This window comes from Pan paniscus, chromosome 3 (assembly GCF_029289425.2).
Source record: "Pan paniscus chromosome 3, NHGRI_mPanPan1-v2.0_pri, whole genome shotgun sequence".
Lineage (NCBI taxonomy): Eukaryota > Metazoa > Chordata > Mammalia > Primates > Hominidae > Pan > Pan paniscus.
This window is the reverse complement of record NC_073252.2, coordinates 115,432,648-115,447,725: the sequence shown is the minus strand read 5'-3', so window position 1 is coordinate 115,447,725 and position 15,078 is coordinate 115,432,648. Positions and strand designations below refer to the sequence as shown.

Genomic DNA, 15,078 nt, shown 5'->3' with positions numbered 1-15,078 from the left:
TCCCATTACCTTCCTATCAATAGCACACATGCTTGTGTTAATGTATATCTTTCCAATGAACTTTTCTGTACATGTATTTAAATATTCAAACCAGTGTAAAAATCAGTTATTTAGTTCTAAATTTACCCCAATAATCTGCGCAATAAATCTCACATTTTAATTTTTCTATTTTTGTTATTTAACATTCTGTTTCAGATCTAGTTTTATCAGATTTAGTTCCTTACCTGACCACCTGGCCACTATGTAGCAGAGTTTATCTCCAGCTGTTTCTTCATACATATAATGTTAAAATAAATCACCTTGTAAAGGTCTTCTTACCCATGTATGAGAGCTAGAGCTACGAGAATGATTAATAGGCCTAGTGTATAAGCTAATTATCTCTTGTTAGTGCCTTTTTCCATTCCTTAATTGCTGATAACCTCTGTGTGAATATTCCTGTTTCTTGCTTTCTTGTTAGCATTCAAAGTACTGCAATTTTAAAAACTGAAATTAATGCTTGTTTCCTCTCAGATATTTCTCCATATGCTGTTTAAGAACATGTGGGATAAGAGGAAGAATATTCAATAGCCTGAGCAGACGTTGTTGCTGACCTGTATTCAGTCATGGGCTGAACACCCTAGTCTCCAACAGGTAAGAATGAATAGTCTAAGAGGGAAACTTGCAAGACTTCAGCCCAGTCTGTAATATCAAATGGAGTAGCAGTAAATTCAGGAGTTGGGAAAGTCCATTCACACTGACATATCTCCTTGGTCATATTCTTTTCAATAACAACTTGCTTTAAAAAGAATCTCTTTAGTACATGTAGAGAAATAGAGGACAGGCACGACTTCCATGGGTGCTCAAGAGGAATGCTGCCACACATGCACAAGACTTCCTGGGCCAGCATCTATCACATCAGACCCAATGAGCATATCTCCTTATTGTTGGATGGATGGCAGTGTCCACATAACACAGAGGAGGATCTCTGTTACCCAGGGCCATGGTGATCAGGAACATCACATGCCTTCATGGGAGGTCAATGCTGTAATCAGTACCCAGCAAAACGTGGTGCTCCAAGAAAGCTGCCTAGATCTGCTTAGTAAAGTCTGAGAATGAAGTATATGCAGCAATAGGTGTGGATGGTAAATGCAATCCATTTCAGTAACACAGACTAGCTGGTGTTCCTAGAAGATATGAGTCACATCAGCTGGATTTTCAATGGCAACAATGACATGAGCTGCCAGCAGAAGCATATCTGGTTCACTTCATATTTATGATGCAGATGCCTTTTTTTCCCTAAAGATACATTTCTTTCTAAAATTCAGTTATGATGACACCTATGCATGATCCTGAAGTAAGGATCCTCTCCTGCAGGAAATCAAGGGCTCTAGACATTTTGATAATTTTCCTTAAAGTCATGATACACCCCAGTAACAATAGTATATGGACCATTTTTTGAGACTAATAGGTAGAAAGTAGAATCTTATTATTGTTTTAATTTATGTAATTAAGATAAATTTTTATCTGAGCATCTATTCATTTTCCTACTCGACATTCTGTCTTCTTATTTTGAGAACTGCTTATTGATATAATTGCCCATTTTATAATTGGATTTCCAGTTTTGTATGCCTTGCAAGATTTCTTTTCACATTCAAGATACTGAAATGTGCTAGCTATATATCCTGCAAATATGTCCTTCTACTGTGGCAACTCTCCTTTCATTATGTATTTTGAGTAATTCACTGAATAGAATTTTTCTTTTGAAAATTTATAAAATAAATTTTATTTTGTTTTTAATGACATAATATATTAATACATATTTATGTGGTACAGTTTGATGTTTCAATATACATATATGTTGTGGAATGATCAAATCAGTGTAATTAGCATATCTATTACCTCAAACAATTGTCATTTCTTTGTGATGAGAACATTCAAAATTTTCTCTTCTTATTATTTTGAAGTATACAATACATTATTGTTGACTATTGTTACCCTATTGTGCATTAGTATATCAGAACTTATTACTCCTGGAATAGAAATTCTTAATTTTGATGTAGTCAAATACTATCATTTGGTTCTCCATAGCCCCCACCTTTTTTCGTGAGTTTTGTATATTAATTATCCCTGTATTGATCGTGGTCCACCTATCAGGAATACAGAAATAATGAAAGCTATAATGAGGTGCCCTAGAGATGGCAACACTAGAAGCTGTTGCCACCACTAGGCTAATGGGGTAAAGAGAGGAGGTATTGCTACCTGAAGATACAGAGAAGACAGACAGAGAAGCAAGCTAGTCTGCAGGTGAGATCCTGGGCTAAATTACAAGCAGGACTCTTAGTTAAATTTGGATTTCAGGTAACAACTATTGCCACTAAGAGATCATGAGTGTCAAAAATACACTGGCTTCCCCTTTTCTCCTGCCAGTGACTTTCATTGGCTGAACTCAACCAGAAGACTAATGACAAAGAATCCTGAAAAATACAGCTGACAGAGTAAAGCAAATGGGCTATAGAACTAATAAAGGATCATAGACTCATTTTTACTCAAATTTTTAACCAGGGCAATCATCTGTGGGTATTCTACAAAATGATCCAGTCAATGGGGATACTTTCTGCCAATTATATTGGTCACTGTGGAAGAAGGATGTCTTAGTCCATTCTTGCTGCTATAACAAATTACCTTACACAGGACATTTTATAAACACTGGGCATTTATTTCTCACAGTTCTAGAGGTTGGCAAGTCCAAAATAAAGCCACTGGCAGATTTGGTATTTGGTGAGGGATCACTCCTCATAGACAGTGCTTTCCCACAATGACCTCACAGGGCTGAAGGGGCAGGGCAGAAAGGATAATCAGACTTTTTCAAGTGATTTTAAAAGGGCATTTATCCCATTCATGAGAATCACTTTGATGAGTGATTTTGATGAATGAGAATTATCATGACCTAATCACTTTCCAAAGGTTCCACTTCTTAATACCATCATTTTAGAGGCTAAATTCCAATATGTGAACTTTTGGTGGGACACCAACATTCAGACTAAAGCAAGAGCTAAAACAAAAGTAAAAGACTGAAGTTTGGAGCCTATGGTAGGCTGCATAAGAGCCAAAAAGACCTGTGAATTTACCTCAAAATTACCTACATGTAGCATTGGAATCACTTTGTGTTTCTCATTGTGTATTCTGAAGATGCTGTTAATTGCAATTAACCACAAATTTTCACAATCAAGAAAATATGCAATTTTAATTAAAGATAAAATCATATGAGCTACTGTCCACTTAAATGCTTTTCAGGTAATTCATCACCCATGAAATTAGTCCTACTCAGGATTAAATCCTACTGTATGATACTAAGCCAAGTTCACATCAGAACAAATTGAAAGTAAACATCAAACTATCTTTCAAATGCATTTTAAAAGCTTTAGCCTTTAATTTTTAATATTTAGTTATTTGATCAACAAATTAAGGTTTCCACTTTATACCAGGGAATTCTTTCAAGGGTTGGAAATAAATAAAAAATGTATAATCCTTGATTTGCAGATGTCTGTGTGTGTATGTGTTATGTAAGCAAGTATCTTACAATCACAAGTTGTTAATTAGATATTTAAAATATTTACATCAAATACTTTCTATATTCTATACTGTCTCTAAGGCATAATAGAAATGAATGACGTATTTGACTATAAGACTAGACATATACTTTTAATTGATAAGCCAAGGTAAATCATTATATCTTCTAAATTGCATGAGTCCATTATGAAGCTGTCTTAGTCTGTTTTATTTTTATAACAGAATACCTGAAACTGAATATCTATAAATAAAGAAAAATTTATTACAGTTGTGGAAGCTGATAAGTCTAAGGTCTAGGGGCTGATCTGGTGAGAGACTTATTGCTGGTGGGTATTCTTGAAGAGTCCTGAGGTGGCACAGGGCATCACGTGGTGGAAAGTGCTGAGCATGCTAACATGCCAGCTTATGTCTGTTTTCCTCTTGTTATAAAACCACTAGTTTCAAGCCCATCCATATTTAAGCATTAATCCATTAATTCAAGAATGGATTAATCGATTTCAATGACTTCTTAAGGCCCAATGTCTGAATATTTTCACAATGGGGATTAAGTTTCAACAAGAGTTTTGAAGGCGACGTTCAAACCATAGCAGCACGCAGTCATTGTTTCCTTAGGCAAAGTCTTTCTCAGGTCCAGTCACTTTCATCACTGATGTTTGGGTATGGAGCTTGTGGCATCATTGTTGTGTGAATCAAGTATATTTGAATTGAAATACACACACACACACACATACACACACACACACACACACACACACATTTTCATACAGCCAAAACAACCTGCAAAGAAAAATGCATTATTTAATTCTTTTTAGAGGTCATGAGTACAGAGGTTAGCATTATTAAGGTTCATTTAGTAGACCTTTTTATTTCAAATTATTTTGAAAAATGAGTGGGTAGATTGTAGAAGAAATTTTCACTATAAAATGTAATTTAAAAGTACTAAACATTAGAAGAAAAATTCACAGTGGTAAATGTATGAAGTAATCTTGAAAATTTCACTTACTGTGGAAAAAATAACTAAAATAAAAGAATTTAACTTGCAAAATCACTGTTATCATTTGGCACAATCACTGTGCCTAAAGCAGCTTCATATACTGGTGATAAGATATACCTTGAAATTTTTCACATACTTTACAGAAAAACATAAATTTTCTTTGATATTTATTTTAAATTATGCCCAATAGTTACAAGTCTTAAAAATAATACTTATACTTTATTCATATATGTATAAAAGGTACCCAAGTGTAAATATTGTACCTCCTCTTTTTATTTTTATTGTCATTTTAATTAACTTATCATCATTTATGGCACATTCTTCCCAGATCAGGGCATTTTTAATACTTATATTGTTTTGATTAAAGCTTAGTGACTTCCAGCATCTATCTCATCTCAGACATTTAAACTTGAGGTACTAAAGCTGAAAACTGGCTCTCTTAAGAGAACTAATACATTTTCTACTCCTTTCCATGTTATGTAATAATGAGCACATAGACACCAAAAAATAAATATTAAATGAGCTACTCAGGATTAAATAGTAAATATCAATGGCATTTCAGTTCATTAAACAAATTTTGCTGTCTAGTAACAAAAACATGCAATTTTCCACTTTTTTTGTTTTTCTAGTAGCAGATATTGCCTATTTTGAAAATCTAGGGTATAAAGAAAATTTTATGATCACTTTACTCCCTGAAAGGAAATATGTTTTCTCTAAAAAGTCATGAAATAAACATATGATGCAGTTGTTTTGTTTTTCTACTTGAGACTCTATTTCTTCTTGTTTTTTTTTTCCCAAAGAATAAGGAGAAAGAGCTTCTTTGCTTCTTTCAGTTCCCTATAGTTTTACACCTCTAGCAGAGTTAATATACTCCAGTTGTGTCCTGAAACTCTCAAAAACTATTATAGATTGGAAAAACATTTTTCTCCCTGAGCAGCACTTTATGTCATGTATTACCATCTCATAGGCCATTCCTGTGATTAATTTCTAATAACAGAATTGATGGTGTGGCTATCTCTTAGAGACTGAAGTGGTACTAAACTGAAAAGGAGAGCCAATTTTGTGACAATGAGTCTATTGCATTACTCCAAAGAGTATGGTTGAAGAAAAGAATCCAAGGATTTCTCTAACCTAATTGATATTAAATAACAAAATTGGTTGAAAAAATTAGTATAACAGAAAAGTTGAGATAAAATGGCAAATTGATATTCAATAACTTTGAACTTAAGATTCAAAATACTTAAAGGTATTATAAAAAAGGAAACTGGGAAATTACAAACCCATGAAGAAATAAAACAGGTTTAAAATATGATGAAAATGATGCTAAATACCTCCTACTCTATTAACAAATCCATAAGATATGTTAAATTCATTTGTGTTTAGGCTTTAAACTACAACACAGGAATAAAAATAACATTTTTAAATAAATACAAGTGCACAGTATATAAGCATTTAGGTAGATAGTGGTTTTGATAGGATATGATAAGATACAGGTAAGAAACAAAGACCATGAATATAAAAACAATAAAAATAAAATAAAAGGAATTAGAATGGCCATATATTAAATAGATTTTATATTCATATTCAAATGATGTTAAATGCTTCATTAATAAAGGAACAAAGCAAATCTAGTTTAAAGTAGAAAATAAGAAGGCAAAGCCCAATTGTTTATCTTTAAGGCATTAAAGATAACACTATTATATGCACAAAATAGTTTTTTTTAATGCATTTGCAAAGAGATATCATTTTTTCCCCTGGCATCTATCAAAAGACACAAAGCAAAGACAAAGGAACTTTTTCTAAGGTTTTAAAAAATACTAAAGACTGAACAATTATGTTACTTCTACCTAGGAATGTAGACATTTTAACATTTTCTGTTAAAAAGAATCATCTCTTGGTTTTATCAGTGATTTCTGCCACCTAAACTTTTCAAGACAGATATTAGACTTAAATTTTTTACAAGATTTGGAAGTAAGTTTATGTGTAAAAACATATGTGGCACATTGTGTTAATTGCTTTCATGTATTTTCATTCCTTTTCTTTCATTGGTCCTTTCTGTGGGAGGATTACACATCTTTGCCCTGTTGAATTCAGGCATGACTACATGTCCCGTTTTGGGTAGTGCAATGCCAGATGAAATGTCATTTCTTTATATATATATAACCTAAAATATCCTGCCATGACTACTGCTGATGTTTCAGATACAGGCTGCTTCATCAGGTCAATGCAAATTTTCTTTATATACTAGGAGAAATGAAAAGAAATACAAACAGTGTCATACATTCATACTGTTAAAGTAAATTAAAATGGTGACCAGTGCCTGAAGAATCCCAGAGCAGACAATGCCAGTTAGGCTTCAGAAGTGACCTTAACCTTGCTTGATTTGCAAACATAAGAGAAACTTAACTTCAACTATTTCTTGTAAATGCTTGCATTAAAGAAAAATAAAAACCAACCAAAAACCACCAACTTACTTGTAATTATATAACTAAGGACTTTCCAGCAAAATGGACCAATAAGGCATGTGCAACTGTAACCAGTAAAACAGTTTATTTGCTGTACTTCAGTATTCACTCCATAAAAGTCGGTCTCTTGTGTTTCTTCAATGGAGACTGAAACCACCTATGGTTTGTTATAACACTTTCTAATTCATAAATCACTGTTTTCTTAAGTAAATACCTTAAGATTTTATTGTACCTCAACTTATCTTTCTATAGTACACTGTTTTCAATATTTAAATGATTAGGTTATCAGAAACAAATCTAATGATATAAAATTGAAAAGTAAAATTAGAAAGAATACACAGAAGTTTCATACCACACTGACCTAAAGAGGCACTAAATCTTGAAAAAATTGTACAATATTTAGTTATTTATAAAATTGCTAAATAGAAAATAGCATTTGGAACAAGAAAGAAGTTAAGTGGCAATTATTGACTATTTTTAAAATAATTTTTCAATTGGGAATAGTATTTCAGAATACATGGATGTGGCCTAATCATCACACTCATAGAAAATCTCCCAGCTTTTTAACAAATTCAAATAATACATGTGAAAGAATAAAAGTATAGATAAGTAAGCGGTAGATAAAGAAGACAAAAATAAGAAAATAAAATTGTTGTGAAGAGCTGAGAAAGTTATATTTAAGCCTATTTTAACTGAAGAAAATAATCAAGAGCCATGGAAGAAAGTAAAAACTTTTAAAAAGTGTAACATGTCTAGAAGACATATTATTTTTTAAAACCTTTGTCATATCATATTTTATACTTCTTATCTTAAATTAAGGTTTATGCAAAAATAACATTGTTCAAAATTAATAATGTTTATAATTAAAAGCAAGCATAATTGTAAAGCCTTTCTAAATCTAATAGCTGACATCATTTTAATCAGTAAAAATGTGAAACTTCCCCATTAAATCTAAAAGATAATTTAACATACAGAAAATGTAAAGCCAAAATAATGACCATAAAATTGGTAAATATTTAAAAATCCAGTTAATCTATGCAGTATTAAGGAGAGTGATGGGAAACAGTTGTTTTGCTTTTCCTGTCATATATAAATTGTTACAAGTTTTGTAAACGTTAATTTGATAATGCATAATAAAAGACTGGAAAATGGGGCAACTTTTAGACTCTGAAATTCTGAGAATTGCTCAAAAATATTTGCGCATATTTATACATAGATATTTATGGTTTTTTGATTGGGTGGGAGATTGATAATGTTTCAGAAGACTTGTACCTTATTTTTGTGATTATAGTTTCTATTTTTCTTTAGGGCACATATATTCATATTATCATCTGAAAAACCAGTAAAGCTGATTGGAAGATAATGTTTATACAGCAATAATGCAAATACTGAAACAAGTGTTATTCAACAAGGGAAAGATAGAGAAAGGAAAAAGAAAGGAGTAAAATTCCATGAAAAATCTATACTTACGGTCTGTCTTGAATTTCTCCTCTCTCATTATTGCTTGAAAATATCCTTTCATTTAATTGCCCTTATTAAGGTTTATCTTATTTATCTCACCTATCTACTGCCTTGATCCAGGTGATCAAGCTTTTGTTCTTAACATGTTGCTTAGCTTCTCAGCACCACGTTGACACTGATTTTCTCCTCTGTCAGGCTCTCCTCCGTCCATCTTGATTTTTCTTCTCCACAGTATCTCATCACTGGCATATCCCAGGGATCTGTCCTTAGGTTTCTCTTTGCAATTAATTGTGTTTTTAGTGACGTAAATACTAGAATATCCCTCCATTTATTTAGATTATTTTAACTTTTCTCAGTAATTTAAATTTTCTATGTAGAGATCTTGCTAACCATTTTTTTTAAATTTGTTGCCATTTTAACATCTTGAAGCTATAGTAGATGTTATTTATTTTTAATTTATGTTCTAAGTGTTTATTTCTGGCATATATAATTTTGAATGTCAATTTTTTTATCTAGGAACTTGACTAAATGTGCTTATTCATTATGTTCGTTCATTGTAGTTTCTTTTTAATTTTCTTTTATTTGATGTTTTTTAATGTTTTTTTAAATTGTGGGTGCATGTAGGTGCATATGTTTACGGGGTAGATGAGATGTTTTAATACAGAAATGCAATGAGAATAAGCACTTCATGGAGAATGGGGTATCCATCCATTCAAGCATTTATCCTTTGAGTTGCAAACAATCCAATTACACTTTTTAAATTATTTTAAAATGTACAATTGTTATTATTGCTTATAGTCACCCTGTTGTGCTACCAATAGTGGGTCTTACTCATTCTTTCTAACTATATTTTTGTACCCATTAACCATTTCCACCTCCCCCCAAACCCCCAACTACTCTTTCCAGTCTCTGGTAACCATCCTTCTACTCTGTGTGTCCACGAGTTCAATCGTTTTGATTTTTAGTTCCCACAAATAAGTGAGAATATGCAATGTTTGTCTTTCTGTGCCTGGCTTATTTCACTTAACAGTATGATCTTCAATTCCATCTATGTTGTTGCGAATGACTAGATCTCATTCTTTTTATGGCAGAATAGTACTCCATTGTGTATAATTACCACATTTCCTTGATCCATTTATCTACTAATGGACACTTAGGTTGCTTCCAAATCTTATCTATTGTAAACAGTGCTGCAAATAACATAGGAGTACAGATATCTCTTCAATATACTGATGCCCTTTCTTTTGGATATATCCAGCAGTGGGATTGCTGGTGCATGTGGTAGCTCAGTTTTTAGTTTTTTGAGGAACTTCAAAATTGTTCTCTATAGTGGTTGTACTAATTCACATTCCAACCAATGGTGTACAAGGGTTTCCTTTTCTCCACATCCTTGCTAGCATTTGTTATTGCCTATCTTTTATACAAGAGATTTGGATAAAAGCAATTTTAACTGGGATGAGATGATATCTCAGAGTAGTTTTGATTTGCATTTCCCCATGGCACATGTAAAACTATGTAACAAACCTGTACGTTCTGCACATGTGTCCCATTTTTTTTTAGAAGAAATAAAAAAAATAATGAAGAGACATACAAATGGCAAGCAGGCATATGAAAAGGTGCCCAACATCATTGATGATCTTTTTAATTTTCTATGTATGTGATCTTTCATCTAAATTTTAAAACTCTTTTTTTGCATTGTTGCACTTGCTCGGGCTTCTACTACAATGGTAAATAGAAATGGCGATAACATTGTGAAAATACTGGTTTCTATGCTGACCTCATGATATACTTTAAAATTATAGTGCAATATTTTTGTTTGTCTTTCTCTACCCATGATTACATTCAAAAGATCCATTGCATTCTCAGTTTGATAAGATTTTAAAATTTTTTAATGAGTGTTAAATCTTAACAAACTATTTTTCTGTATCTACTGAGATTACCTTGATTGATTTTAAAATTTTGAACCAAACTTGTATTAATTGAGAAAATACAGATTGGTCTTGATGTATTATTTTATTATATTCAGGGTGTTTATTATTTTGTTTAGGATTTCTGCATCTGTGCTCATAACTGAACTTCAATTTTTGGTAATCTTCACATCATGGTTAATATTTGCTATCAAGTTTGTGCTCACCACATATAGTAAGTGGCTAATATTTCATCTTTTTATCATCTTAAGAATTCATTTAAGATTCTTATTTCTTCTTCATTTAATGCATAATAGAATTCATGCGTGAAGCTATTTGGTCTTGGAAATCTCTTTAGTTGGAAGTTTAAAATTTTTATTGAGAGGTAAATTCCTTGAGAGATAGAGAAAGGAAAAAAGAAAGAAAAGAGTAAAATTCTCCTTTACTATCTGTACTATCCAAGCGTTAACAAAACTGACAAATTACTGCTTCTCTTCTTTTACACTCACCCTTTCATGTCTTATATTATCAATTGTGGTACCACCATTTTTATTTCCAGTATTAATTATATGGACTCTCAATTCTCCTAGATTGGCTGTTAATAAATTTATTAGCCTTTCCTGAGAATTAACTTTTTAAATTCTTAATTTTTTCTATTGCTTTATTTTATCCAATATCAATAATTGTTTTTCACTTACCTTGTTACAGTTTCTTCTAGTCTCTGAATTTAATTTCTTCTTATGTATCTGTATTCTTAAGATAAATGTTCACTTACTGTTTTTCAGCATTTCTTCATTACCTATTTGCATAAATCTTTTTAAATCAGCTATATCTTCATCTAATAAGTTTTAAGGTTACATATTTACCACCATAAATTTTTAAAATATTTTATAATTTCTAATTTCATTTTTTGATTCAAGGTAAATAAAAATATGCAGCTTAATTTCTAAACAATTAGAGATGTTCTAAGTAGATCAATGATTTCTAATGTTATTTTCCTATGGTTTGAGAACATATTCTATATAATTTTTAATCTTTGAAATTTGTTAAGAGCACTTTATGATCCAGCATTTCATCAATTTGGAAAATATTTTATTTGTACTTATAAATAATATTTTTGACACATTATCCTGTAGATGTTGAGACAAATTTTTAATTGCTTAATTTAAATATTTCATGTACTTATTAATTTTTATCCTGTTTCTTCATTTATTGAGAATGATGTGTTAATTTTTTATTCCTATTTTTGGCTTGTCAATATAATTTTTTAATTCCTTCCATTTTTGTTTCCATATTTTGAGTCTATGTTATCAAATGTATGGTAAGAATACAAATTTAGAATACTATGCCTTTCAGATGAATGTAAGCTTTACTCTTAGAAATACAGCTCTTTACTTCTAGTAATTATTATTTTCCTTAAAATCTATTTTGTGTACCTTTACTGAAATTACATCAACTTAAATCAGGTTAAGATTTGTACAAAATATATTTTTATATCATTCTAGTTTAGTATTTTGGGACTCTATATTTTAGAAGAACCGGATTATATTATTTTTTTCTTTTTGAAATATATATTTTAATCCAATTGGAAAAAATATTTGTTATTATTTACAGTATTTAGTTCATTTCAATATAACAGTTTACTTTAAATTTATCAACTATTTTGTTTTTCTTTGTCTTGATTGTTCTAAGTTGTTTTTTCACCATTTTATTACTTTATTATATTTTATTTCTTTGTCTTTATTGGCTTGTTGATTGCATAATTTTCACTCTTCCACATTTTGTTTTGTTTTTCACTATAGGTTGCGACATTCATTACTCAAGGACAACATAATCAATTTCCAAATACTTTAGCTCCACTTACCCTGGCAAGGCTTATATGTGATTGTTGTTTTATATTTTATATATGACATATGTTTGTCATATATAAAACCAATATGTATTAATATTTCATATATTACATTAATATATTGAAATATATGTAATATATAAAAATATATATTCTACAAGACTCAATACTCTTACATAGTTAATGTTTACTTAGATTACACATATATTTAGCCTTTCTATTGCTGTTTATTTCTTCATTGTGTTGAGTTTCTTCTCATGAACAACACTGTGGTGCAGTTTGCAGTACATTGTTATTTTTTTAGTAAGATAATATCACAGAATATAAAATTTTAGACAAGGGACTATTGTACTTCAGCACTGTGAAGATACCATTTCAGTGTTTTCTGACTTCCAGTATTTTTTTTTCTGTTGAGAAATCAGCTGTTTATCTGTTTTTTCCCTTTGAAAGTAAATCTATTATTATGCCTTGATACCTCAACAACGTTTATGTTTTCCCTGACTTTTGGAATTTTCATGTGCTGTATTTCAAAATGATTTTATTTGTATTTATTTCCTGGCATTTCATAGAGTTTCTGTTATCGTGACTTGATAACCTTTATTAGTTTCAGAAAATTCTTAGCTCCAAAAATATTGCTGTTCTTTATTTTCTTTTCTATTCTTCTAAAATTTCAATAAAATATGTTCAGCTTTATCTCTTTATTTTTTATATCTCATCTACATTTTCAATCATTTTGTCAACACATGGTTAATTTTGCATATAGTCTTTTGACCTATATTACTATTTTAAAATTAATATTCTACTCTTAATTTCTGTATTGACTTTATAATATTTGTTTTTATATTTCTAGTTATGGAATTTTCTTTGGATTGTTTACCATAATTCCTGTTAGATTGTATCTTACTTCATTACACATATGAAGTAGAGTCATTTTAATGTATATGTCTAATATTTCAATTACCTAATTTCCTGTGGGTTATATTTTCAATCAATTGCAGCACCCGAGGCTACATTTCAAGCAGGCACAGCCAAACTAGGGCCCCAGGAGAAGCCAGTGGACCAAAGAGTGCTCAGGTAAGACCAGCCTTGTCTGATGGACAACACCGCACTGCAGAGTTCAGGTCCAACAGTTCCCCTAGGGCTCCTATGGGAGCAGGTCGAGCCTAGGGAGATGAGCCTCCTTGGATATGCTCCACTATACAGGCTCCCACACCAAACCGTCTGGGCTTCACACTTACTGAAGTGCTGCCCCTGCCACTTCTCTAAGCAACTTTGTCTGCCAAATCAAGTGTCCATTGTCATCAAGCGGTCTCCTCCTGGTAGAATTCCAGAGACCTGTGGCAAGAGCGACTTGCTTCTTGCCAGTTCAATTCACCCATTTCCCTGGAGTCACTGGGGGCCAGGAACAAGTCCTAGTGCATGATAGCCCTGTGTAGGGTTCCCAGCTTCCTCCCCCTTCAGCCCAGATTTTGTGTCTTCCCTCTGTCCACTCACAATTCTTTCCCTCTGAAAGACGTCTTAGGAATGTGCCAGTCATTTTGATGCCTTGGTGTCAGCTGTTCCAAGATGATCTAGTTGGTCATTTTGCCCTGAAATCTGGACCATTTATTTTAATTATCATTAACATTATTTGAGATAATTATATTAGTTTCATTTTATTGATGAGAAAACTGAGGCTTATAGATGTTAACATGTTGGAGGTGACGTGACTAAAAAGATTATTTCAAATCATTTGTCTCTGGATAAATGAGACGTATCTGTCTCATGGGAAAGATAATCAATTCTATCTCATGCATTTAGATTAATTTTTCGAATCATTACAATAGTAAATTCAACTTTAGATTAATTGATTAATAAATTAAAAATATAACATGATGAATGTATGAATTACTGGGCTTTATGTTTGACTTCTGAATGGGACTGTTTACTCTCTGTACAGAGTAAGCCCCAGGGACTTTTCTGGTTGCAAAAGTAATCCTTGTACTTTCTGGATTTTCACTAGATTAAAGTAAACAAGAACAATATAACAGGCAAACTCCTTAAGTTAGACATCACTTACACATATCATAAGAGGAAAATAATTTATAAATGTTCCCAAATTTTCCTCCATAATACGGAGAATAGTATAAACAGGTATTTTACCTTCAGAGTTCAAACACATACAGTTCACCCATTATTCACATATTATTGGTTGAAAGTCTTTTAAGTGCAATTTTACTGAAATAATGGGACAACTGCATGACTCTACAGTAAAGAATGTGAAGTACATTCCAAAGTATATCACAAAATACAGTTAAGCAAACATGAGTGTTTCAAATACACACTTTTTTAAAATCAGATCTGGGTAAACCTTCCATTTTTGCTGCTGTCAATCTTTTGATAAGAAAGGCTTGTCATTTTTGTTTAAGAAAGTGAAAGTGCTTACAAATGAATGCTCTTGTGACAAAGTAGACTGTTAAATTGTCTTCTGACTCTTGCTGCTGCTGTTTGACCATTAATCACATTAATAGGGAACAATAGCATTGGAGATTCATGTTTCTAGCTGTCACAAACACTGGCTTGTCACAAATGTCAGTTATATATTCAGCAAGAAATATGAAAGTGACACAGAATTATTTTGGCTCTAGGAAAGGGATTGCTCATGCTGCTCACTAGAAAATCCACTTTTAGATTTTTTTATCTGCTGACAAATCTGGCAGTTTATCTTTTATTTGCAGTGTCCATATTCTTCATCATCAACCCTACATTTTTGAACCATGTGTCTATGGAAGAAACTGTAGACAATCACCAAAGATATCTTAGAAAGCTATACCTCACTCATCTGTCATTCTTTCTAATATTCACTTTTAGTAC

The 15,078-nt window shown here is 31.7% G+C and overlaps 1 long non-coding RNA gene across 2 annotated transcripts in view; it reads right to left on the bottom strand.

The window, feature by feature from the left end:
- Nucleotides 1-253: 253 nt before the first annotated feature.
- Nucleotides 254-15,078, bottom strand: part of LOC129397623 (uncharacterized) — a 53,220-nt gene continuing 38,395 nt past the window's right edge. For both annotated transcript variants that reach the window (XR_008625217.2, XR_008625216.2), the window contains one exon: nt 254-10,769. This is a non-coding gene — a long non-coding RNA (uncharacterized LOC129397623). The remainder of the gene's footprint in view (nt 10,770-15,078) is intronic.